The 22,096-nt window shown below is 43.8% G+C and overlaps 45 non-coding genes across 45 annotated transcripts; all 45 read right to left on the reverse strand.

Moving 5' to 3' along the window:
- Positions 1-274: 274 nt before the first annotated feature.
- Positions 275-389, reverse strand: LOC120942482. Its single transcript, XR_005750175.1, has one exon. It is a non-coding gene; the product is annotated as a U5 spliceosomal RNA (small nuclear RNA).
- Positions 390-730: 341 nt separating this feature from the next.
- Positions 731-845, reverse strand: LOC120942445. Its single transcript, XR_005750139.1, has one exon. It is a non-coding gene; the product is annotated as a U5 spliceosomal RNA (small nuclear RNA).
- A 312-nt stretch (positions 846-1,157) lies between these two features.
- On the reverse strand, positions 1,158-1,272 carry LOC120942264. The gene has a single exon (XR_005749964.1). It is a non-coding gene; the product is annotated as a U5 spliceosomal RNA (small nuclear RNA).
- A 703-nt stretch (positions 1,273-1,975) lies between these two features.
- Positions 1,976-2,090, reverse strand: LOC120942463. The gene has a single exon (XR_005750156.1). It is a non-coding gene; the product is annotated as a U5 spliceosomal RNA (small nuclear RNA).
- A 341-nt stretch (positions 2,091-2,431) lies between these two features.
- Positions 2,432-2,546, reverse strand: LOC120942363. Its single transcript, XR_005750059.1, has one exon. It is a non-coding gene; the product is annotated as a U5 spliceosomal RNA (small nuclear RNA).
- A 342-nt stretch (positions 2,547-2,888) lies between these two features.
- On the reverse strand, positions 2,889-3,003 carry LOC120942364. Its single transcript, XR_005750060.1, has one exon. It is a non-coding gene; the product is annotated as a U5 spliceosomal RNA (small nuclear RNA).
- A 344-nt stretch (positions 3,004-3,347) lies between these two features.
- LOC120942365 lies at positions 3,348-3,462 on the reverse strand. The gene has a single exon (XR_005750061.1). It is a non-coding gene; the product is annotated as a U5 spliceosomal RNA (small nuclear RNA).
- Positions 3,463-3,803: 341 nt separating this feature from the next.
- On the reverse strand, positions 3,804-3,918 carry LOC120942366. The gene has a single exon (XR_005750062.1). It is a non-coding gene; the product is annotated as a U5 spliceosomal RNA (small nuclear RNA).
- A 1,062-nt stretch (positions 3,919-4,980) lies between these two features.
- LOC120942367 lies at positions 4,981-5,095 on the reverse strand. The gene has a single exon (XR_005750063.1). It is a non-coding gene; the product is annotated as a U5 spliceosomal RNA (small nuclear RNA).
- Positions 5,096-5,433: 338 nt separating this feature from the next.
- Positions 5,434-5,548, reverse strand: LOC120942368. The gene has a single exon (XR_005750064.1). It is a non-coding gene; the product is annotated as a U5 spliceosomal RNA (small nuclear RNA).
- Positions 5,549-5,892: 344 nt separating this feature from the next.
- Positions 5,893-6,007, reverse strand: LOC120942369. Its single transcript, XR_005750065.1, has one exon. It is a non-coding gene; the product is annotated as a U5 spliceosomal RNA (small nuclear RNA).
- Positions 6,008-6,346: 339 nt separating this feature from the next.
- LOC120942370 lies at positions 6,347-6,461 on the reverse strand. The gene has a single exon (XR_005750066.1). It is a non-coding gene; the product is annotated as a U5 spliceosomal RNA (small nuclear RNA).
- A 341-nt stretch (positions 6,462-6,802) lies between these two features.
- Positions 6,803-6,917, reverse strand: LOC120942371. Its single transcript, XR_005750067.1, has one exon. It is a non-coding gene; the product is annotated as a U5 spliceosomal RNA (small nuclear RNA).
- Positions 6,918-7,621: 704 nt separating this feature from the next.
- On the reverse strand, positions 7,622-7,736 carry LOC120942372. Its single transcript, XR_005750068.1, has one exon. It is a non-coding gene; the product is annotated as a U5 spliceosomal RNA (small nuclear RNA).
- A 342-nt stretch (positions 7,737-8,078) lies between these two features.
- On the reverse strand, positions 8,079-8,193 carry LOC120942373. Its single transcript, XR_005750069.1, has one exon. It is a non-coding gene; the product is annotated as a U5 spliceosomal RNA (small nuclear RNA).
- A 344-nt stretch (positions 8,194-8,537) lies between these two features.
- On the reverse strand, positions 8,538-8,652 carry LOC120942374. Its single transcript, XR_005750070.1, has one exon. It is a non-coding gene; the product is annotated as a U5 spliceosomal RNA (small nuclear RNA).
- A 344-nt stretch (positions 8,653-8,996) lies between these two features.
- LOC120942375 lies at positions 8,997-9,111 on the reverse strand. Its single transcript, XR_005750071.1, has one exon. It is a non-coding gene; the product is annotated as a U5 spliceosomal RNA (small nuclear RNA).
- A 341-nt stretch (positions 9,112-9,452) lies between these two features.
- On the reverse strand, positions 9,453-9,567 carry LOC120942376. The gene has a single exon (XR_005750072.1). It is a non-coding gene; the product is annotated as a U5 spliceosomal RNA (small nuclear RNA).
- Positions 9,568-9,908: 341 nt separating this feature from the next.
- On the reverse strand, positions 9,909-10,023 carry LOC120942377. The gene has a single exon (XR_005750073.1). It is a non-coding gene; the product is annotated as a U5 spliceosomal RNA (small nuclear RNA).
- Positions 10,024-10,362: 339 nt separating this feature from the next.
- Positions 10,363-10,477, reverse strand: LOC120942378. Its single transcript, XR_005750074.1, has one exon. It is a non-coding gene; the product is annotated as a U5 spliceosomal RNA (small nuclear RNA).
- Positions 10,478-10,815: 338 nt separating this feature from the next.
- LOC120942379 lies at positions 10,816-10,930 on the reverse strand. The gene has a single exon (XR_005750075.1). It is a non-coding gene; the product is annotated as a U5 spliceosomal RNA (small nuclear RNA).
- Positions 10,931-11,267: 337 nt separating this feature from the next.
- On the reverse strand, positions 11,268-11,382 carry LOC120942380. Its single transcript, XR_005750076.1, has one exon. It is a non-coding gene; the product is annotated as a U5 spliceosomal RNA (small nuclear RNA).
- A 343-nt stretch (positions 11,383-11,725) lies between these two features.
- Positions 11,726-11,840, reverse strand: LOC120942381. Its single transcript, XR_005750077.1, has one exon. It is a non-coding gene; the product is annotated as a U5 spliceosomal RNA (small nuclear RNA).
- Positions 11,841-12,184: 344 nt separating this feature from the next.
- LOC120942486 lies at positions 12,185-12,299 on the reverse strand. The gene has a single exon (XR_005750179.1). It is a non-coding gene; the product is annotated as a U5 spliceosomal RNA (small nuclear RNA).
- Positions 12,300-12,637: 338 nt separating this feature from the next.
- On the reverse strand, positions 12,638-12,752 carry LOC120942382. The gene has a single exon (XR_005750078.1). It is a non-coding gene; the product is annotated as a U5 spliceosomal RNA (small nuclear RNA).
- A 344-nt stretch (positions 12,753-13,096) lies between these two features.
- Positions 13,097-13,211, reverse strand: LOC120942383. The gene has a single exon (XR_005750079.1). It is a non-coding gene; the product is annotated as a U5 spliceosomal RNA (small nuclear RNA).
- Positions 13,212-13,552: 341 nt separating this feature from the next.
- Positions 13,553-13,667, reverse strand: LOC120942384. Its single transcript, XR_005750080.1, has one exon. It is a non-coding gene; the product is annotated as a U5 spliceosomal RNA (small nuclear RNA).
- Positions 13,668-14,011: 344 nt separating this feature from the next.
- Positions 14,012-14,126, reverse strand: LOC120942475. The gene has a single exon (XR_005750168.1). It is a non-coding gene; the product is annotated as a U5 spliceosomal RNA (small nuclear RNA).
- Positions 14,127-14,470: 344 nt separating this feature from the next.
- LOC120942488 lies at positions 14,471-14,585 on the reverse strand. Its single transcript, XR_005750181.1, has one exon. It is a non-coding gene; the product is annotated as a U5 spliceosomal RNA (small nuclear RNA).
- Positions 14,586-14,929: 344 nt separating this feature from the next.
- Positions 14,930-15,044, reverse strand: LOC120942385. Its single transcript, XR_005750081.1, has one exon. It is a non-coding gene; the product is annotated as a U5 spliceosomal RNA (small nuclear RNA).
- A 341-nt stretch (positions 15,045-15,385) lies between these two features.
- LOC120942386 lies at positions 15,386-15,500 on the reverse strand. Its single transcript, XR_005750082.1, has one exon. It is a non-coding gene; the product is annotated as a U5 spliceosomal RNA (small nuclear RNA).
- Positions 15,501-15,841: 341 nt separating this feature from the next.
- On the reverse strand, positions 15,842-15,956 carry LOC120942452. The gene has a single exon (XR_005750145.1). It is a non-coding gene; the product is annotated as a U5 spliceosomal RNA (small nuclear RNA).
- A 341-nt stretch (positions 15,957-16,297) lies between these two features.
- Positions 16,298-16,412, reverse strand: LOC120942453. Its single transcript, XR_005750146.1, has one exon. It is a non-coding gene; the product is annotated as a U5 spliceosomal RNA (small nuclear RNA).
- Positions 16,413-16,750: 338 nt separating this feature from the next.
- Positions 16,751-16,865, reverse strand: LOC120942387. The gene has a single exon (XR_005750083.1). It is a non-coding gene; the product is annotated as a U5 spliceosomal RNA (small nuclear RNA).
- A 340-nt stretch (positions 16,866-17,205) lies between these two features.
- On the reverse strand, positions 17,206-17,320 carry LOC120942464. Its single transcript, XR_005750157.1, has one exon. It is a non-coding gene; the product is annotated as a U5 spliceosomal RNA (small nuclear RNA).
- Positions 17,321-17,664: 344 nt separating this feature from the next.
- On the reverse strand, positions 17,665-17,779 carry LOC120942388. The gene has a single exon (XR_005750084.1). It is a non-coding gene; the product is annotated as a U5 spliceosomal RNA (small nuclear RNA).
- Positions 17,780-18,120: 341 nt separating this feature from the next.
- LOC120942454 lies at positions 18,121-18,235 on the reverse strand. The gene has a single exon (XR_005750147.1). It is a non-coding gene; the product is annotated as a U5 spliceosomal RNA (small nuclear RNA).
- Positions 18,236-18,579: 344 nt separating this feature from the next.
- LOC120942455 lies at positions 18,580-18,694 on the reverse strand. Its single transcript, XR_005750148.1, has one exon. It is a non-coding gene; the product is annotated as a U5 spliceosomal RNA (small nuclear RNA).
- Positions 18,695-19,036: 342 nt separating this feature from the next.
- Positions 19,037-19,151, reverse strand: LOC120942389. The gene has a single exon (XR_005750085.1). It is a non-coding gene; the product is annotated as a U5 spliceosomal RNA (small nuclear RNA).
- A 341-nt stretch (positions 19,152-19,492) lies between these two features.
- LOC120942390 lies at positions 19,493-19,607 on the reverse strand. The gene has a single exon (XR_005750086.1). It is a non-coding gene; the product is annotated as a U5 spliceosomal RNA (small nuclear RNA).
- A 344-nt stretch (positions 19,608-19,951) lies between these two features.
- LOC120942392 lies at positions 19,952-20,066 on the reverse strand. Its single transcript, XR_005750087.1, has one exon. It is a non-coding gene; the product is annotated as a U5 spliceosomal RNA (small nuclear RNA).
- Positions 20,067-20,407: 341 nt separating this feature from the next.
- LOC120942393 lies at positions 20,408-20,522 on the reverse strand. Its single transcript, XR_005750088.1, has one exon. It is a non-coding gene; the product is annotated as a U5 spliceosomal RNA (small nuclear RNA).
- Positions 20,523-20,860: 338 nt separating this feature from the next.
- LOC120942394 lies at positions 20,861-20,975 on the reverse strand. The gene has a single exon (XR_005750089.1). It is a non-coding gene; the product is annotated as a U5 spliceosomal RNA (small nuclear RNA).
- A 347-nt stretch (positions 20,976-21,322) lies between these two features.
- LOC120942395 lies at positions 21,323-21,437 on the reverse strand. The gene has a single exon (XR_005750090.1). It is a non-coding gene; the product is annotated as a U5 spliceosomal RNA (small nuclear RNA).
- A 341-nt stretch (positions 21,438-21,778) lies between these two features.
- On the reverse strand, positions 21,779-21,893 carry LOC120942456. The gene has a single exon (XR_005750149.1). It is a non-coding gene; the product is annotated as a U5 spliceosomal RNA (small nuclear RNA).
- Between the last annotated feature and the right edge of the window lie 203 nt (positions 21,894-22,096).

A 22,096-nucleotide genomic window follows, 5' to 3' on the forward strand; every position in this document is an offset into this window, starting at 1 on the left:
CAAGACAGTCTAATTTGCATAGACATGCAAATTTGGCTGTCTGCATGGGGGCAGGAATCAGCAGGCATGCGTAACAATCGGCTTTTATCAGAACAATATAAGGCGCACGGCCATGGAATTGGGGGCAAATATATGCGTAGGTGGACCAAGACCATTAAATTGTTTTCTAGACTGCATTGACCACCACCACCACCACCAACAACAACAACATTAACACCGTCTACGTGCCTTTCCGAATCAAAGGAACTCAAGCTTTTTTTCACCATATTAAGGAAGCCCGGCATTAACCAGGCATCAAAAAATTCACCGAAACTCATGGTTGTTCCTCTCCACGGAAATCTTTAGTAAAAGGCGAAAGATTTTTTCGTTCTGAAGAGAAACCAGCGTGTAACTAACCCATATACTAAAAAGAAGTCCCTGCCTGGCAGAACACAGATGCTGTTCAACTCATGGTGACTCCAAGACAGTCTAATTTGCATAGACATGCAAATTTGGCTGTCTGCATGGGGGCAGGAATCAGCAGGCATGCGTAACAATCGGCTTTTATCAGAACAATATAAGGCGCACGGCCATGGAATTGGGGGCAAATATATGCGTAGGTGGACCAAGACCATCAAATTGTTTTCTAGACTGCATTGACCACCACCACCAACAACAACAACAACATTAACACCGTCTACATGCCTTTCCGAATCAAAGGAACTCAAGCTTTTTTTCACCATATTAAGGAAGCCCGGCATTAGCCAGGCATCAAAAAATTCACCGAAACTCATAATTGTTCCTCTCCACGGAAATCTTTAGTAAAAGGCGAAAGATTTTTGCGTTTTGAAGAGAAACCAGAGTATACCCCACCAATGTCCTCAACCCGGTACCCGGCAGAACGAAGACACTGCTCTACTCATGGAGACTCCAAGACAGCCTAATTTGCATGTCTGCGCAGCTGCATGGGGACGGGAATCAGCAGGCACGCGTAACAATCGGCTTCATCAGAATGATATAAGGCGCACGGCCATGGAATTGGGGGCAAATATATGCGTGGACCAATGCCATCAAACCGGTTTTTTAGGCCGCCTTGACCACCACCACCACCACCAACAACAACATTAACGCCGTCTATGTGCCTTTCCGAATCAAGCTATTTTTCACCATATTAAGGAAGCCCGGCAATAGCCAGGCATCAAAAAATTCACCGAAACTCATAATTGTTCCTCTCCACGGAAATCTTTAGTAAAAGGCGAAAGATTTTTTCGTTCTGAAGAGAAACCAGAGTGTAACTAACCCATATACTAAAAAGAAGTCCCTGCCTGGCAGAACACAGATGCTGTTCAACTCATGGTGACTCCAAGACAGTCTAATTTGCATAGACATGCAAATTTGGCTGTCTGCATGGGGGCAGGAATCAGCAGGCATGCGTAACAATCGGCTTTTATCAGAACAATATAAGGCGCACGGCCATGGAATTGGGGGCAAATATATGCGTAGGTGGACCAAGACCATCAAATTGTTTTCTAGACTGCATTGACCACCACCACCACCAACAACAACATTAACACCGTCTACGTGCCTTTCCGAATCAAAGGAACTCAAGCTTTTTTCATGATCATGGTGTCTCCCCTGCCAGAGTGTAACTAACCCATATACTAAAAAAAAAAGAGGTCCCTGCCTGGCAGAACACAGATGCTGCTCAACTCATGGTGACTCCAAGACAGCCTAATTTGCATAGACATGCAAATTTGGCTGTCTGCATGGGGGCAGGAATCAGCAGGCATGCGTAACAATCGGCTTTTATCAGAACAATATAAGGCGCACGGCCATGGAATTGGGGGCAAATATATGCGTAGGTGGACCAAGACCATTAAATTGTTTTCTAGACTGCATTGACCACCACCACCACCACCAACAACAACAACATTAACACCGTCTACGTGCCTTTCCCAATCAAAGGAACTCAAGCTTTTTTTCACCATATTAAGGAAGCCCGGCATTAACCAGGCATCAAAAAATTCACCGAAACTCATGGTTGTTCCTCTCCACGGAAATCTTTAGTAAAAGGCGAAAGATTTTTTCATTCTGAAGAGAAACCAGAGTGTAACTAACCCATACACTAAAAAGAGGTCCCTGCCTGGCAGAACACAGATGCTGTTCAACTCATGGTGACTCCAAGACAGCCTAATTTGCATAGACATGCAAATTTGGCTGTCTGCATGGGGGCAGGAATCAGCAGGCATGCGTAACAATCGGCTTTTATCAGAACAATATAAGGCGCACGGCCATGGAATTGGGGGCAAATATATGCGTAGGTGGACCAAGACCATTAAATTGTTTTCTAGACTGCATTGACCACCACCACCACCAACAACAACAACATTAACACCGTCTACATGCCTTTCCGAATCAAAGGAACTCAAGCTTTTTTTCACCATATTAAGGAAGCCCGGCATTAACCAGGCATCAAAAAATTCACCGAAACTCATGGTTGTTCCTCTCCACGGAAATCTTTAGTAAAAGGCGAAAGATTTTTTCGTTCTGAAGAGAAACCAGAGTGTAACTAACCCATACACTAAAAAAGAGGTCCCTGCCTGGCAGAACACAGATGCTGTTCAACTCATGGTGACTCCAAGACAGCCTAATTTGCATAGACATGCAAATTTGGCTGTCTGCATGGGGGCAGGAATCAGCAGGCATGCGTAACAATCGGCTTTTATCAGAACAATATAAGGCGCACGGCCATGGAATTGGGGGCAAATATATGCGTAGGTGGACCAAGACCATTAAATTGTTTTCTAGACTGCATTGACCACCACCACCACCAACAACAACAACATTAACACCGTCTACATGCCTTTCCGAATCAAAGGAACTCAAGCTTTTTTTCACCATATTAAGGAAGCCCGGCATTAACCAGGCATCAAAAAATTCACCGAAACTCATGGTTGTTCCTCTCCACGGAAATCTTTAGTAAAAGGCGAAAGATTTTTTCGTTCTGAAGAGAAACCAGAGTGTAACTAACCCATATACTAAAAAGAAGTCCCTGCCTGGCAGAACACAGATGCTGTTCAACTCATGGTGACTCCAAGACAGTCTAATTTGCATAGACATGCAAATTTGGCTGTCTGCATGGGGGCAGGAATCAGCAGGCATGCGTAACAATCGGCTTTTATCAGAACAATATAAGGCGCACGGCCATGGAATTGGGGGCAAATATATGCGTAGGTGGACCAAGACCATTAAATTGTTTTCTAGACTGCATTGACCACCACCACCACCACCAACAACAACAACATTAACACCGTCTACATGCCTTTCCGAATCAAAGGAACTCAAGCTTTTTTTCACCATATTAAGGAAGCCCGGCATTAACCAGGCATCAAAAAATTCACCGAAACTCATGGTTGTTCCTCTCCACGGAAATCTTTAGTAAAAGGCGAAAGATTTTTTCGTTCTGAAGAGAAACCAGAGTGTAACTAACCCATACACTAAAAAGAGGTCCCTGCCTGGCAGAACACAGATGCTGTTCAACTCATGGTGACTCCAAGACAGCCTAATTTGCATAGACATGCAAATTTGGCTGTCTGCATGGGGGCAGGAATCAGCAGGCATGCGTAACAATCGGCTTTTATCAGAACAATATAAGGCGCACGGCCATGGAATTGGGGGCAAATATATGCGTAGGTGGACCAAGACCATTAAATTGTTTTCTAGACTGCATTGACCACCACCACCACCACAAACAACAACATTAACACCGTCTACATGCCTTTCCGAATCAAAGGAACTCAAGCTTTTTTTCACCATATTAAGGAAGCCCGGCATTAACCAGGCATCAAAAAATTCACCGAAACTCATGGTTGTTCCTCTCCACGGAAATCTTTAGTAAAAGGCGAAAGATTTTTTCGTTCTGAAGAGAAACCAGAGTGTAACTAACCCATATACTAAAAAGAAGTCCCTGCCTGGCAGAACACAGATGCTGTTCAACTCATGGTGACTCCAAGACAGTCTAATTTGCATAGACATGCAAATTTGGCTGTCTGCATGGGGGCAGGAATCAGCAGGCATGCGTAACAATCGGCTTTTATCAGAACAATATAAGGCGCACGGCCATGGAATTGGGGGCAAATATATGCGTAGGTGGACCAAGACCATCAAATTGTTTTCTAGACTGCATTGACCACCACCACCACCAACAACAACATTAACACCGTCTACGTGCCTTTCCGAATCAAAGGAACTCAAGCTTTTTTCATGATCATGGTGTCTCCCGTGCCAGAGTGTAACTAACCCATATACTAATAAAAAAAAGAGGTCCCTGCCTGGCAGAACACAGATGCTGCTCAACTCATGGTGACTCCAAGACAGCCTAATTTGCATAGACATGCAAATTTGGCTGTCTGCATGGGGGCAGGAATCAGCAGGCATGCGTAACAATCGGCTTTTATCAGAACAATATAAGGCGCACGGCCATGGAATTGGGGGCAAATATATGCGTAGGTGGACCAAGACCATCAAATTGTTTTCTAGACTGCATTGACCACCACCAACAACAACAACAACATTAACACCGTCTACGTGCCTTTCCGAATCAAAGGAACTCAAGCTTTTTTCATGATCATGGTGTCTCCCCTGCCAGAGTGTAACTAACCCATATACTAAAAAAAAAGAGGTCCCTGCCTGGCAGAACACAGATGCTGCTCAACTCATGGTGACTCCAAGACAGCCTAATTTGCATAGACATGCAAATTTGGCTGTCTGCATGGGGGCAGGAATCAGCAGGCATGCGTAACAATCGGCTTTTATCAGAACAATATAAGGCGCACGGCCATGGAATTGGGGGCAAATATATGCGTAGGTGGACCAAGACCATTAAATTGTTTTCTAGACTGCATTGACCACCACCACCACCACCAACAACAACAACATTAACACCGTCTACGTGCCTTTCCCAATCAAAGGAACTCAAGCTTTTTTTCACCATATTAAGGAAGCCCGGCATTAACCAGGCATCAAAAAATTCACCGAAACTCATGGTTGTTCCTCTCCACGGAAATCTTTAGTAAAAGGCGAAAGATTTTTTCGTTCTGAAGAGAAACCAGAGTGTAACTAACCCATACACTAAAAAGAGGTCCCTGCCTGGCAGAACACAGATGCTGTTCAACTCATGGTGACTCCAAGACAGCCTAATTTGCATAGACATGCAAATTTGGCTGTCTGCATGGGGGCAGGAATCAGCAGGCATGCGTAACAATCGGCTTTTATCAGAACAATATAAGGCGCACGGCCATGGAATTGGGGGCAAATATATGCGTAGGTGGACCAAGACCATTAAATTGTTTTCTAGACTGCATTGACCACCACCACCAACAACAACAACATTAACACCGTCTACATGCCTTTCCGAATCAAAGGAACTCAAGCTTTTTTTCACCATATTAAGGAAGCCCGGCATTAACCAGGCATCAAAAAATTCACCGAAACTCATGGTTGTTCCTCTCCACGGAAATCTTTAGTAAAAGGCGAAAGATTTTTTCGTTCTGAAGAGAAACCAGAGTGTAACTAACCCATATACTAAAAAGAAGTCCCTGCCTGGCAGAACACAGATGCTGTTCAACACATGGTGACTCCAAGACAGTCTAATTTGCATAGACATGCAAATTTGGCTGTCTGCATGGGGGCAGGAATCAGCAGGCATGCGTAACAATCGGCTTTTATCAGAACAATATAAGGCGCACGGCCATGGAATTGGGGGCAAATATATGCGTAGGTGGACCAAGACCATTAAATTGTTTTCTAGACTGCATTGACCACCACCACCACCACCAACAACAACAACATTAACACCGTCTACGTGCCTTTCCCAATCAAACGAACTCAAGCTTTTTTTCACCATATTAAGGAAGCCCGGCATTAACCAGGCATCAAAAAATTCACCGAAACTCATGGTTGTTCCTCTCCACGGAAATCTTTAGTAAAAGGCGAAAGATTTTTTCGTTCTGAAGAGAAACCAGAGTGTAACTAACCCATATACTAAAAAAGAAGTCCCTGCCTGGCAGAACACAGATGCTGCTCAACTCATGGTGACTCCAAGACAGTCTAATTTGCATAGACATGCAAATTTGGCTGTCTGCATGGGGGCAGGAATCAGCAGGCATGCGTAACAATCGGCTTTTATCAGAACAATATAAGGCGCACGGCCATGGAATTGGGGGCAAATATATGCGTAGGTGGACCAAGACCATTAAATTGTTTTCTAGACTGCATTGACCACCACCACCAACAACAACAACATTAACACCGTCTACGTGCCTTTCCCAATCAAAGGAACTCAAGCTTTTTTTCACCATATTAAGGAAGCCCGGCATTAACCAGGCATCAAAAAATTCACCGAAACTCATGGTTGTTCCTCTCCACGGAAATCTTTAGTAAAAGGCGAAAGATTTTTTCGTTCTGAAGAGAAACCAGAGTGTAACTAACCCATATACTAAAAAGAAGTCCCTGCCTGGCAGAACACAGATGCTGTTCAACTCATGGTGACTCCAAGACAGTCTAATTTGCATAGACATGCAAATTTGGCTGTCTGCATGGGGGCAGGAATCAGCAGGCATGCGTAACAATCGGCTTTTATCAGAACAATATAAGGCGCACGGCCATGGAATTGGGGGCAAATATATGCGTAGGTGGACCAAGACCATCAAATTGTTTTCTAGACTGCATTGACCACCACCACCACCACCAACAACAACATTAACACCGTCTACGTGCCTTTCCGAATCAAAGGAACTCAAGCTTTTTTTCACCATATTAAGGAAGCCCGGCATTAACCAGGCATCAAAAAATTCACCGAAACTCATGGTTGTTCCTCTCCACGGAAATCTTTAGTAAAAGGCGAAAGATTTTTTCGTTCTGAAGAGAAACCAGAGTGTAACTAACCCATATACTAAAAAGAAGGTCCCTGCCTGGCAGAACACAGATGCTGTTCAACTCATGGTGACTCCAAGACAGTCTAATTTGCATAGACATGCAAATTTGGCTGTCTGCATGGGGGCAGGAATCAGCAGGCATGCGTAACAATCGGCTTTTATCAGAACAATATAAGGCGCACGGCCATGGAATTGGGGGCAAATATATGCGTAGGTGGACCAAGACCATCAAATTGTTTTCTAGACTGCATTGACCACCACCACCAACAACAACAACATTAACACCGTCTACGTGCCTTTCCGAATCAAAGGAACTCAAGCTTTTTTCATGATCATGGTGTCTCCCCTGCCAGAGTGTAACTAACCCATATACTAAAAAAAAAAGAGGTCCCTGCCTGGCAGAACACAGATGCTGCTCAACTCATGGTGACTCCAAGACAGCCTAATTTGCATAGACATGCAAATTTGGCTGTCTGCATGGGGGCAGGAATCAGCAGGCATGCGTAACAATCGGCTTTTATCAGAACAATATAAGGCGCACGGCCATGGAATTGGGGGCAAATATATGCGTAGGTGGACCAAGACCATTAAATTGTTTTCTAGACTGCATTGACCACCACCACCACCACCAACAACAACAACATTAACACCGTCTACGTGCCTTTCCCAATCAAAGGAACTCAAGCTTTTTTTCACCATATTAAGGAAGCCCGGCATTAACCAGGCATCAAAAAATTCACCGAAACTCATGGTTGTTCCTCTCCACGGAAATCTTTAGTAAAAGGCGAAAGATTTTTTCGTTCTGAAGAGAAACCAGAGTGTAACTAACCCATATACTAAAAAAGAAGTCCCTGCCTGGCAGAACACAGATGCTGTTCAACTCATGGTGACTCCAAGACAGTCTAATTTGCATAGACATGCAAATTTGGCTGTCTGCATGGGGGCAGGAATCAGCAGGCATGCGTAACAATCGGCTTTTATCAGAACAATATAAGGCGCACGGCCATGGAATTGGGGGCAAATATATGCGTAGGTGGACCAAGACCATTAAATTGTTTTCTAGACTGCATTGACCACCACCACCACCACCAACAACAACATTAACACCGTCTACGTGCCTTTCCGAATCAAAGGAACTCAAGCTTTTTTTCACCATATTAAGGAAGCCCGGCATTAACCAGGCATCAAAAAATTCACCGAAACTCATGGTTGTTCCTCTCCACGGAAATCTTTAGTAAAAGGCGAAAGATTTTTTCGTTCTGAAGAGAAACCAGAGTGTAACTAACCCATATACTAAAAAGAAGTCCCTGCCTGGCAGAACACAGATGCTGTTCAACTCATGGTGACTCCAAGACAGTCTAATTTGCATAGACATGCAAATTTGGCTGTCTGCATGGGGGCAGGAATCAGCAGGCATGCGTAACAATCGGCTTTTATCAGAACAATATAAGGCGCACGGCCATGGAATTGGGGGCAAATATATGCGTAGGTGGACCAAGACCATTAAATTGTTTTCTAGACTGCATTGACCACCACCACCACCACCACCAACAACAACATTAACACCGTCTACGTGCCTTTCCGAATCAAAGGAACTCAAGCTTTTTTTCACCATATTAAGGAAGCCCGGCATTAACCAGGCATCAAAAAATTCACCGAAACTCATGGTTGTTCCTCTCCACGGAAATCTTTAGTAAAAGGCGAAAGATTTTTTCGTTCTGAAGAGAAACCAGAGTGTAACTAACCCATACACTAAAAAAAAGAGGTCCCTGCCTGGCAGAACACAGATGCTGTTCAACTCATGGTGACTCCAAGACAGCCTAATTTGCATAGACATGCAAATTTGGCTGTCTGCATGGGGGCAGGAATCAGCAGGCATGCGTAACAATCGGCTTTTATCAGAACAATATAAGGCGCACGGCCATGGAATTGGGGGCAAATATATGCGTAGGTGGACCAAGACCATTAAATTGTTTTCTAGACTGCATTGACCACCACCACCACCAACAACAACAACATTAACACCGTCTACATGCCTTTCCGAATCAAAGGAACTCAAGCTTTTTTTCACCATATTAAGGAAGCCCGGCATTAACCAGGCATCAAAAAATTCACCGAAACTCATGGTTGTTCCTCTCCACGGAAATCTTTAGTAAAAGGCGAAAGATTTTTTCGTTCTGAAGAGAAACCAGAGTGTAACTAACCCATATACTAAAAAGAAGTCCCTGCCTGGCAGAACACAGATGCTGTTCAACTCATGGTGACTCCAAGACAGTCTAATTTGCATAGACATGCAAATTTGGCTGTCTGCATGGGGGCAGGAATCAGCAGGCATGCGTAACAATCGGCTTTTATCAGAACAATATAAGGCGCACGGCCATGGAATTGGGGGCAAATATATGCGTAGGTGGACCAAGACCATTAAATTGTTTTCTAGACTGCATTGACCACCACCACCACCAACAACAACAACATTAACACCGTCTACGTGCCTTTCCGAATCAAAGGAACTCAAGCTTTTTTTCACCATATTAAGGAAGCCCGGCATTAACCAGGCATCAAAAAATTCACCGAAACTCATGGTTGTTCCTCTCCACGGAAATCTTTAGTAAAAGGCGAAAGATTTTTTCGTTCTGAAGAGAAACCAGAGTGTAACTAACCCATATACTAAAAAGAAGTCCCTGCCTGGCAGAACACAGATGCTGTTCAACTCATGGTGACTCCAAGACAGCCAAATTTGCATGTCTATGCAAATTTGGCTGTCTGCATGGGGGCAGGAATCAGCAGGCATGCGTAACAATCGGCTTTTATCAGAACAATATAAGGCGCACGGCCATGGAATTGGGGGCAAATATATGCGTAGGTGGACCAAGACCATTAAATTGTTTTCTAGACTGCATTGACCACCACCACCACCAACAACAACAACATTAACACCGTCTACGTGCCTTTCCGAATCAAAGGAACTCAAGCTTTTTTTCACCATATTAAGGAAGCCCGGCATTAACCAGGCATCAAAAAATTCACCGAAACTCATGGTTGTTCCTCTCCACGGAAATCTTTAGTAAAAGGCGAAAGATTTTTTCGTTCTGAAGAGAAACCAGAGTGTAACTAACCCATACACTAAAAAGAAGTCCCTGCCTGGCAGAACACAGATGCTGTTCAACTCATGGTGACTCCAAGACAGTCTAATTTGCATAGACATGCAAATTTGGCTGTCTGCATGGGGGCAGGAATCAGCAGGCATGCGTAACAATCGGCTTTTATCAGAACAATATAAGGCGCACGGCCATGGAATTGGGGGCAAATATATGCGTAGGTGGACCAAGACCATTAAATTGTTTTCTAGACTGCATTGACCACCACCACCAACAACAACAACAATTAACCCCGTCTACGTGCCTTTCCGAATCAAAGGAACTCAAGCTTTTTTTCACCATATTAAGGAAGCCCGGCATTAACCAGGCATCAAAAAATTCACCGAAACTCATGGTTGTTCCTCTCCACGGAAATCTTTAGTAAAAGGCGAAAGATTTTTTCGTTCTGAAGAGAAACCAGAGTGTAACTAACCCATATACTAAAAAGAAGTCCCTGCCTGGCAGAACACAGATGCTGTTCAACTCATGGTGACTCCAAGACAGTCTAATTTGCATAGACATGCAAATTTGGCTGTCTGCATGGGGGCAGGAATCAGCAGGCATGCGTAACAATCGGCTTTTATCAGAACAATATAAGGCGCACGGCCATGGAATTGGGGGCAAATATATGCGTAGGTGGACCAAGACCATCAAATTGTTTTCTAGACTGCATTGACCACCACCACCACCAACAACAACATTAACACCGTCTACGTGCCTTTCCGAATCAAAGGAACTCAAGCTTTTTTTCACCATATTAAGGAAGCCCGGCATTAACCAGGCATCAAAAAATTCACCGAAACTCATGGTTGTTCCTCTCCACGGAAATCTTTAGTAAAAGGCGAAAGATTTTTTCGTTCTGAAGAGAAACCAGAGTGTAACTAACCCATATACTAAAAAGAGTCCCTGCCTGGCAGAACACAGATGCTGTTCAACTCATGGTGACTCCAAGACAGTCTAATTTGCATAGACATGCAAATTTGGCTGTCTGCATGGGGGCAGGAATCAGCAGGCATGCGTAACAATCGGCTTTTATCAGAACAATATAAGGCGCACGGCCATGGAATTGGGGGCAAATATATGCGTAGGTGGACCAAGACCATTAAATTGTTTTCTAGACTGCATTGACCACCACCACCACCAACAACAACATTAACACCGTCTACATGCCTTTCCGAATCAAAGGAACTCAAGCTTTTTTTCACCATATTAAGGAAGCCCGGCATTAACCAGGCATCAAAAAATTCACCGAAACTCATGGTTGTTCCTCTCCACGGAAATCTTTAGTAAAAGGCGAAAGATTTTTTCGTTCTGAAGAGAAACCAGAGTGTAACTAACCCATACACTAAAAAAAGAGGTCCCTGCCTGGCAGAACACAGATGCTGTTCAACTCATGGTGACTCCAAGACAGCCTAATTTGCATAGACATGCAAATTTGGCTGTCTGCATGGGGGCAGGAATCAGCAGGCATGCGTAACAATCGGCTTTTATCAGAACAATATAAGGCGCACGGCCATGGAATTGGGGGCAAATATATGCGTAGGTGGACCAAGACCATTAAATTGTTTTCTAGACTGCATTGACCACCACCACCAACAACAACAACAACATTAACACCGTCTACATGCCTTTCCGAATCAAAGGAACTCAAGCTTTTTTTCACCATATTAAGGAAGCCCGGCATTAACCAGGCATCAAAAAATTCACCGAAACTCATGGTTGTTCCTCTCCACGGAAATCTTTAGTAAAAGGCGAAAGATTTTTTCGTTCTGAAGAGAAACCAGAGTGTAACTAACCCATATACTAAAAAGAAGTCCCTGCCTGGCAGAACACAGATGCTGTTCAACTCATGGTGACTCCAAGACAGTCTAATTTGCATAGACATGCAAATTTGGCTGTCTGCATGGGGGCAGGAATCAGCAGGCATGCGTAACAATCGGCTTTTATCAGAACAATATAAGGCGCACGGCCATGGAATTGGGGGCAAATATATGCGTAGGTGGACCAAGACCATTAAATTGTTTTCTAGACTGCATTGACCACCACCACCACCACCAACAACAACAACATTAACACCGTCTACGTGCCTTTCCCAATCAAACGAACTCAAGCTTTTTTTCACCATATTAAGGAAGCCCGGCATTAACCAGGCATCAAAAATTTCACCGAAACTCATGGTTGTTGCTCTCCACGGAAATCTTTAGTAAAAGGCGAAAGATTTTTTCGTTCTGAAGAGAAACCAGAGTGTAACTAACCCATATACTAAAAAAGAAGTCCCTGCCTGGCAGAACACAGATGCTGCTCAACTCATGGTGACTCCAAGACAGTCTAATTTGCATAGACATGCAAATTTGGCTGTCTGCATGGGGGCAGGAATCAGCAGGCATGCGTAACAATCGGCTTTTATCAGAACAATATAAGGCGCACGGCCATGGAATTGGGGGCAAATATATGCGTAGGTGGACCAAGACCATTAAATTGTTTTCTAGACTGCATTGACCACCACCACCACCAACAACAACATTAACACCGTCTACGTGCCTTTCCGAATCAAAGGAACTCAAGCTTTTTTCACCATATTAAGGAAGCCCGGCATTAACCAGGCATCAAAAAATTCACCGAAACTCATGGTTGTTCCTCTCCACGGAAATCTTTAGTAAAAGGCGAAAGATTTTTTCGTTCTGAAGAGAAACCAGAGTGTAACTAACCCATATACTAAAAAGAAGTCCCTGCCTGGCAGAACACAGATGCTGTTCAACTCATGGTGACTCCAAGACAGTCTAATTTGCATAGACATGCAAATTTGGCTGTCTGCATGGGGGCAGGAATCAGCAGGCATGCGTAACAATCGGCTTTTATCAGAACAATATAAGGCGCACGGCCATGGAATTGGGGGCAAATATATGCGTAGGTGGACCAAGACCATTAAATTGTTTTCTAGACTGCATTGACCACCACCACCACCACCAACAACAACAACATTAACACCGTCTACGTGCCTTTCCGAATCAAAGGAACTCAAGCTTTTTTTCACCATATTAAGGAAGCCCGGCATTAACCAGGCATCAAAAAATTCACCGAAACTCATGGTTGTTCCTCTCCACGGAAATCTTTAGTAAAAGGCGAAAGATTTTTTCGTTCTGAAGAGAAACCAGAGTGTAACTAACCCATATACTAAAAAGAGGTCCCTGCCTGGCAGAACACAGATGCTGTTCAACTCATGGTGACTCCAAGACAGCCTAATTTGCATAGACATGCAAATTTGGCTGTCTGCATGGGGGCAGGAATCAGCAGGCATGCGTAACAATCGGCTTTTATCAGAACAATATAAGGCGCACGGCCATGGAATTGGGGGCAAATATATGCGTAGGTGGACCAAGACCATTAAATTGTTTTCTAGACTGCATTGACCACCACCACCACCACCACCAACAACATTAACACCGTCTACGTGCCTTTCCGAATCAAAGGAACTCAAGCTTTTTTTCACCATATTAAGGAAGCCCGGCATTAACCAGGCATCAAAAAATTCACCGAAACTCATGGTTGTTCCTCTCCACGGAAATCTTTAGTAAAAGGCGAAAGATTTTTTCGTTCTGAAGAGAAACCAGAGTGTAACTAACCCATATACTAAAAAGAAGTCCCTGCCTGGCAGAACACAGATGCTGTTCAACTCATGGTGACTCCAAGACAGTCTAATTTGCATAGACATGCAAATTTGGCTGTCTGCATGGGGGCAGGAATCAGCAGGCATGCGTAACAATCGGCTTTTATCAGAACAATATAAGGCGCACGGCCATGGAATTGGGGGCAAATATATGCGTAGGTGGACCAAGACCATTAAATTGTTTTCTAGACTGCATTGACCACCACCACCACCACCAACAACAACAACATTAACACCGTCTACGTGCCTTTCCGAATCAAAGGAACTCAAGCTTTTTTTCACCATATTAAGGAAGCCCAGCATTAACCAGGCATCAAAAAATTCACCGAAACTCATGGTTGTTCCTCTCCACGGAAATCTTTAGTAAAAGGCGAAAGATTTTTTCATTCTGAAGAGAAACCAGAGTGTAACTAACCCATATACTAAAAAGAAGTCCCTGCCTGGCAGAACACAGATGCTGTTCAACTCATGGTGACTCCAAGACAGTCTAATTTGCATAGACATGCAAATTTGGCTGTCTGCATGGGGGCAGGAATCAGCAGGCATGCGTAACAATCGGCTTTTATCAGAACAATATAAGGCGCACGGCCATGGAATTGGGGGCAAATATATGCGTAGGTGGACCAAGACCATTAAATTGTTTTCTAGACTGCATTGACCACCACCACCACCACCAACAACAACAACATTAACACCGTCTATGTGCCTTTCCGAATCAAAGGAACTCAAGCTTTTTTTCACCATATTAAGGAAGCCCGGCATTAACCAGGCATCAAAAAATTCACCGAAACTCATGGTTGTTCCTCTCCACGGAAATCTTTAGTAAAAGGCGAAAGATTTTTTCATTCTGAAGAGAAACCAGCGTGTAACTAACCCATATACTAAAAAGAAGTCCCTGCCTGGCAGAACACAGATGCTGTTCAACTCATGGTGACTCCAAGACAGTCTAATTTGCATAGACATGCAAATTTGGCTGTCTGCATGGGGGCAGGAATCAGCAGGCATGCGTAACAATCGGCTTTTATCAGAACAATATAAGGCGCACGGCCATGGAATTGGGGGCAAATATATGCGTAGGTGGACCAAGACCATCAAATTGTTTTCTAGACTGCATTGACCACCACCACCACCACCAACAACAACAACATTAACACCGTCTACATGCCTTTCCGAATCAAAGGAACTCAAGCTTTTTTTCACCATATTAAGGAAGCCCGGCATTAACCAGGCATCAAAAAATTCACCGAAACTCATGGTTGTTCCTCTCCACGGAAATCTTTAGTAAAAGGCGAAAGATTTTTTCGTTCTGAAGAGAAACCAGAGTGTAACTAACCCATATACTAAAAAGAAGTCCCTGCCTGGCAGAACACAGATGCTGTTCAACTCATGGTGACTCCAAGACAGTCTAATTTGCATAGACATGCAAATTTGGCTGTCTGCATGGGGGCAGGAATCAGCAGGCATGCGTAACAATCGGCTTTTATCAGAACAATATAAGGCGCACGGCCATGGAATTGGGGGCAAATATATGCGTAGGTGGACCAAGACCATCAAATTGTTTTCTAGACTGCATTGACCACCACCACCACCACCAACAACAACATTAACACCGTCTACGTGCCTTTCCGAATCAAAGGAACTCAAGCTTTTTTTCACCATATTAAGGAAGCCCGGCATTAACCAGGCATCAAAAAATTCACCGAAACTCATGGTTGTTCCTCTCCACGGAAATCTTTAGTAAAAGGCGAAAGATTTTTTCGTTCTGAAGAGAAACCAGAGTGTAACTAACCCATATACTAAAAAGAAGTCCCTGCCTGGCAGAACACAGATGCTGTTCAACTCATGGTGACTCCAAGACAGCCTAATTTGCATAGACATGCAAATTTGGCTGTCTGCATGGGGGCAGGAATCAGCAGGCATGCGTAACAATCGGCTTTTATCAGAACAATATAAGGCGCACGGCCATGGAATTGGGGGCAAATATATGCGTAGGTGGACCAAGACCATCAAATTGTTTTCTAGACTGCATTGACCACCACCACCACCAACAACAACAACATTAACACCGTCTACGTGCCTTTCCGAATCAAAGGAACTCAAGCTTTTTTTCACCATATTAAGGAAGCCCAGCATTAACCAGGCATCAAAAAATTCACCGAAACTCATGGTTGTTCCTCTCCACGGAAATCTTTAGTAAAAGGCGAAAGATTTTTTCGTTCTGAAGAGAAACCAGAGTGTAACTAACCCATATACTAAAAAGAAGTCCCTGCCTGGCAGAACACAGATGCTGTTCAACTCATGGTGACTCCAAGACAGTCTAATTTGCATAGACATGCAAATTTGGCTGTCTGCATGGGGGCAGGAATCAGCAGGCATGCGTAACAATCGGCTTTTATCAGAACAATATAAGGCGCACGGCCATGGAATTGGGGGCAAATATATGCGTAGGTGGACCAAGACCATCAAATTGTTTTCTAGACTGCATTGACCACCACCACCACCAACAACAACAACATTAACACCGTCTACGTGCCTTTCCGAATCAAAGGAACTCAAGCTTTTTTTCACCATATTAAGGAAGCCCAGCATTAACCAGGCATCAAAAAATTCACCGAAACTCATGGTTGTTCCTCTCCACGGAAATCTTTAGTAAAAGGCGAAAGATTTTTTCGTTCTGAAGAGAAACCAGAGTGTAACTAACCCATATACTAAAAAGAGGTCCCTGCCTGGCAGAACACAGATGCTGTTCAACTCATGGTGACTCCAAGACAGTCTAATTTGCATAGACATGCAAATTTGGCTGTCTGCATGGGGGCAGGAATCAGCAGGCATGCGTAACAATCGGCTTTTATCAGAACAATATAAGGCGCACGGCCATGGAATTGGGGGCAAATATATGCGTAGGTGGACCAAGACCATTAAATTGTTTTCTAGACTGCATTGACCACCACCACCAACAACAACAACATTAACACCGTCTACATGCCTTTCCGAATCAAAGGAACTCAAGCTTTTTTTCACCATATTAAGGAAGCCCGGCATTAACCAGGCATCAAAAAATTCACCGAAACTCATGGTTGTTCCTCTCCACGGAAATCTTTAGTAAAAGGCGAAAGATTTTTTCGTTCTGAAGAGAAACCAGAGTGTAACTAACCCATAACTAAAAAGAGGTCCCTGCCTGGCAGAACACAGATGCTGTTCAACTCATGGTGACTCCAAGACAGCCTAATTTGCATAGACATGCAAATTTGGCTGTCTGCATGGGGGCAGGAATCAGCAGGCATGCGTAACAATCGGCTTTTATCAGAACAATATAAGGCGCACGGCCATGGAATTGGGGGCAAATATATGCGTAGGTGGACCAAGACCATTAAATTGTTTTCTAGACTGCATTGACCACCACCACCACCAACAACAACAACATTAACACCGTCTACGTGCCTTTCCGAATCAAAGGAACTCAAGCTTTTTTTCACCATATTAAGGAAGCCCGGCATTAACCAGGCATCAAAAAATTCACCGAAACTCATGGTTGTTCCTCTCCACGGAAATCTTTAGTAAAAGGCGAAAGATTTTTTCATTCTGAAGAGAAACCAGAGTGTAACTAACCCATATACTAAAAAAGAGTCCCTGCCTGGCAGAACACAGATGCTGTTCAACTCATGGTGACTCCAAGACAGTCTAATTTGCATAGACATGCAAATTTGGCTGTCTGCATGGGGGCAGGAATCAGCAGGCATGCGTAACAATCGGCTTTTATCAGAACAATATAAGGCGCACGGCCATGGAATTGGGGGCAAATATATGCGTAGGTGGACCAAGACCATTAAATTGTTTTCTAGACTGCATTGACCACCACCACCACCACCAACAACAACAACATTAACACCGTCTACGTGCCTTTCCCAATCAAAGGAACTCAAGCTTTTTTTCACCATATTAAGGAAGCCCGGCATTAACCAGGCATCAAAAAATTCACCGAAACTCATGGTTGTTCCTCTCCACGGAAATCTTTAGTAAAAGGCGAAAGATTTTTTCGTTCTGAAGAGAAACCAGAGTGTAACTAACCCATATACTAAAAAGAAGTCCCTGCCTGGCAGAACACAGATGCTGTTCAACTCATGGTGACTCCAAGACAGCCTAATTTGCATAGACATGCAAATTTGGCTGTCTGCATGGGGGCAGGAATCAGCAGGCATGCGTAACAATCGGCTTTTATCAGAACAATATAAGGCGCACGGCCATGGAATTGGGGGCAAATATATGCGTAGGTGGACCAAGACCATTAAATTGTTTTCTAGACTGCATTGACCACCACCACCACCAACAACAACAACATTAACACCGTCTACGTGCCTTTCCGAATCAAAGGAACTCAAGCTTTTTTTCACCATATTAAGGAAGCCCAGCATTAACCAGGCATCAAAAAATTCACCGAAACTCATGGTTGTTCCTCTCCACGGAAATCTTTAGTAAAAGGCGAAAGATTTTTTCGTTCTGAAGAGAAACCAGAGTGTAACTAACCCATATACTAAAAAGAAGTCCCTGCCTGGCAGAACACAGATGCTGTTCAACTCATGGTGACTCCAAGACAGTCTAATTTGCATAGACATGCAAATTTGGCTGTCTGCATGGGGGCAGGAATCAGCAGGCATGCGTAACAATCGGCTTTTATCAGAACAATATAAGGCGCACGGCCATGGAATTGGGGGCAAATATATGCGTAGGTGGACCAAGACCATCAAATTGTTTTCTAGACTGCATTGACCACCACCACCACCACCAACAACAACAACATTAACACCGTCTACGTGCCTTTCCGAATCAAAGGAACTCAAGCTTTTTTTCACCATATTAAGGAAGCCCAGCATTAACCAGGCATCAAAAAATTCACCGAAACTCATGGTTGTTCCTCTCCACGGAAATCTTTAGTAAAAGGCGAAAGATTTTTTCGTTCTGAAGAGAAACCAGAGTGTAACTAACCCATATACTAAAAAGAGGTCCCTGCCTGGCAGAACACAGATGCTGTTCAACTCATGGTGACTCCAAGACAGTCTAATTTGCATAGACATGCAAATTTGGCTGTCTGCATGGGGGCAGGAATCAGCAGGCATGCGTAACAATCGGCTTTTATCAGAACAATATAAGGCGCACGGCCATGGAATTGGGGGCAAATATATGCGTAGGTGGACCAAGACCATTAAATTGTTTTCTAGACTGCATTGACCACCACCACCACCAACAACAACAACATTAACACCGTCTACATGCCTTTCCGAATCAAAGGAACTCAAGCTTTTTTTTCACCATATTAAGGAAGCCCGGCATTAACCAGGCATCAAAAAATTCACCGAAACTCATGGTTGTTCCTCTCCACGGAAATCTTTAGTAAAAGGCGAAAGATTTTTTCGTTCTGAAGAGAAACCAGAGTGTAACTAACCCATATACTAAAAAGAGGTCCCTGCCTGGCAGAACACAGATGCTGTTCAACTCATGGTGACTCCAAGACAGCCTAATTTGCATAGACATGCAAATTTGGCTGTCTGCATGGGGGCAGGAATCAGCAGGCATGCGTAACAATCGGCTTTTATCAGAACAATATAAGGCGCACGGCCATGGAATTGGGGGCAAATATATGCGTAGGTGGACCAAGACCATCAAATTGTTTTCTAGACTGCATTGACCACCACCACCACCAACAACAACAACATTAACACCGTCTACATGCCTTTCCGAATCAAAGGAACTCAAGCTTTTTTTCACCATATTAAGGAAGCCCGGCATTAACCAGGCATCAAAAAATTCACCGAAACTCATGGTTGTTCCTCTCCACGGAAATCTTTAGTAAAAGGCGAAAGATTTTTTCGTTCTGAAGAGAAACCAGAGTGTAACTAACCCATACACTAAAAAGAGGTCCCTGCCTGGCAGAACACAGATGCTGTTCAACTCATGGTGACTCCAAGACAGCCTAATTTGCATAGACATGCAAATTTGGCTGTCTGCATGGGGGCAGGAATCAGCAGGCATGCGTAACAATCGGCTTTTATCAGAACAATATAAGGCGCACGGCCATGGAATTGGGGGCAAATATATGCGTAGGTGGACCAAGACCATCAAATTGTTTTCTAGACTGCATTGACCACCACCACCACCACCAACAACAACAACATTAACACCGTCTACGTGCCTTTCCGAATCAAAGGAACTCAAGCTTTTTTTCACCATATTAAGGAAGCCCGGCATTAACCAGGCATCAAAAAATTCACCGAAACTCATGGTTGTTCCTCTCCACGGAAATCTTTAGTAAAAGGCGAAAGATTTTTTCGTTCTGAAGAGAAACCAGAGTGTAACTAACCCATATACTAAAAAGAGGTCCCTGCCTGGCAGAACACAGATGCTGTTCAACTCATGGTGACTCCAAGACAGTCTAATTTGCATAGACATGCAAATTTGGCTGTCTGCATGGGGGCAGGAATCAGCAGGCATGCGTAACAATCGGCTTTTATCAGAACAATATAAGGCGCACGGCCATGGAATTGGGGGCAAATATATGCGTAGGTGGACCAAGACCATCAAATTGTTTTCTAGACTGCATTGACCACCACCACCACCACCAACAACAACATTAACACCGTCTACGTGCCTTTCCGAATCAAAGGAACTCAAGCTTTTTTTCACCATATTAAGGAAGCCCGGCATTAACCAGGCATCAAAAAATTCACCGAAACTCATGGTTGTTCCTCTCCACGGAAATCTTTAGTAAAAGGCGAAAGATTTTTTCGTTCTGAAGAGAAACCAGAGTGTAACTAACCCATATACTAAAAAGAAGTCCCTGCCTGGCAGAACACAGATGCTGTTCAACTCATGGTGACTCCAAGACAGTCTAATTTGCATAGACATGCAAATTTGGCTGTCTGCATGGGGGCAGGAATCAGCAGGCATGCGTAACAATCGGCTTTTATCAGAACAATATAAGGCGCACGGCCATGGAATTGGGGGCAAATATATGCGTAGGTGGACCAAGACCATCAAATTGTTTTCTAGACTGCATTGACCACCACCACCACCAACAACAACATTAACACCGTCTACGTGCCTTTCCGAATCAAAGGAACTCAAGCTTTTTTTCACCATATTAAGGAAGCCCGGCATTAACCAGGCATCAAAAAATTCACCGAAACTCATGGTTGTTCCTCTCCACGGAAATCTTTAGTAAAAGGCGAAAGATTTTTTCGTTCTGAAGAGAAACCAGAGTGTAACTAACCCATATACTAAAAAAAAAAAGAAGTCCCTGCCTGGCAGAACACAGATGCTGTTCAACTCATGGTGACTCCAAGACAGTCTAATTTGCATAGACATGCAAATTTGGCTGTCTGCATGGGGGCAGGAATCAGCAGGCATGCGTAACAATCGGCTTTTATCAGAACAATATAAGGCGCACGGCCATGGAATTGGGGGCAAATATATGCGTAGGTGGACCAAGACCATCAAATTGTTTTCTAGACTGCATTGACCACCACCACCACCACCAACAACAACATTAACACCGTCTACATGCCTTTCCGAATCAAAGGAACTCAAGCTTTTTTTCACCATATTAAGGAAGCCCGGCATTAACCAGGCATCAAAAAATTCACCGAAACTCATGGTTGTTCCTCTCCACGGAAATCTTTAGTAAAAGGCGAAAGATTTTTTCGTTCTGAAGAGAAACCAGAGTGTAACTAACCCATATACTAAAAAGAAGTCCCTGCCTGGCAGAACACAGATGCTGTTCAACTCATGGTGACTCCAAGACAGTCTAATTTGCATAGACATGCAAATTTGGCTGTCTGCATGGGGGCAGGAATCAGCAGGCATGCGTAACAATCGGCTTTTATCAGAACAATATAAGGCGCACGGCCATGGAATTGGGGGCAAATATATGCGTAGGTGGACCAAGACCATTAAATTGTTTTCTAGACTGCATTGACCACCACCACCACCACCAACAACAACATTAACACCGTCTACATGCCTTTCCGAATCAAAGGAACTCAAGCTTTTTTTCACCATATTAAGGAAGCCCAGCATTAACCAGGCATCAAAAAATTCACCGAAACTCATGGTTGTTCCTCTCCACGGAAATCTTTAGTAAAAGGCGAAAGATTTTTTCGTTCTGAAGAGAAACCAGAGTGTAACTAACCCATATACTAAAAAGAGGTCCCTGCCTGGCAGAACACAGATGCTGTTCAACTCATGGTGACTCCAAGACAGTCTAATTTGCATAGACATGCAAATTTGGCTGTCTGCATGGGGGCAGGAATCAGCAGGCATGCGTAACAATCGGCTTTTATCAGAACAATATAAGGCGCACGGCCATGGAATTGGGGGCAAATATA

Source organism: Rana temporaria, chromosome 5, assembly GCF_905171775.1.
Source record: "Rana temporaria chromosome 5, aRanTem1.1, whole genome shotgun sequence".
Taxonomy (NCBI): Eukaryota; Metazoa; Chordata; class Amphibia; order Anura; family Ranidae; genus Rana; species Rana temporaria.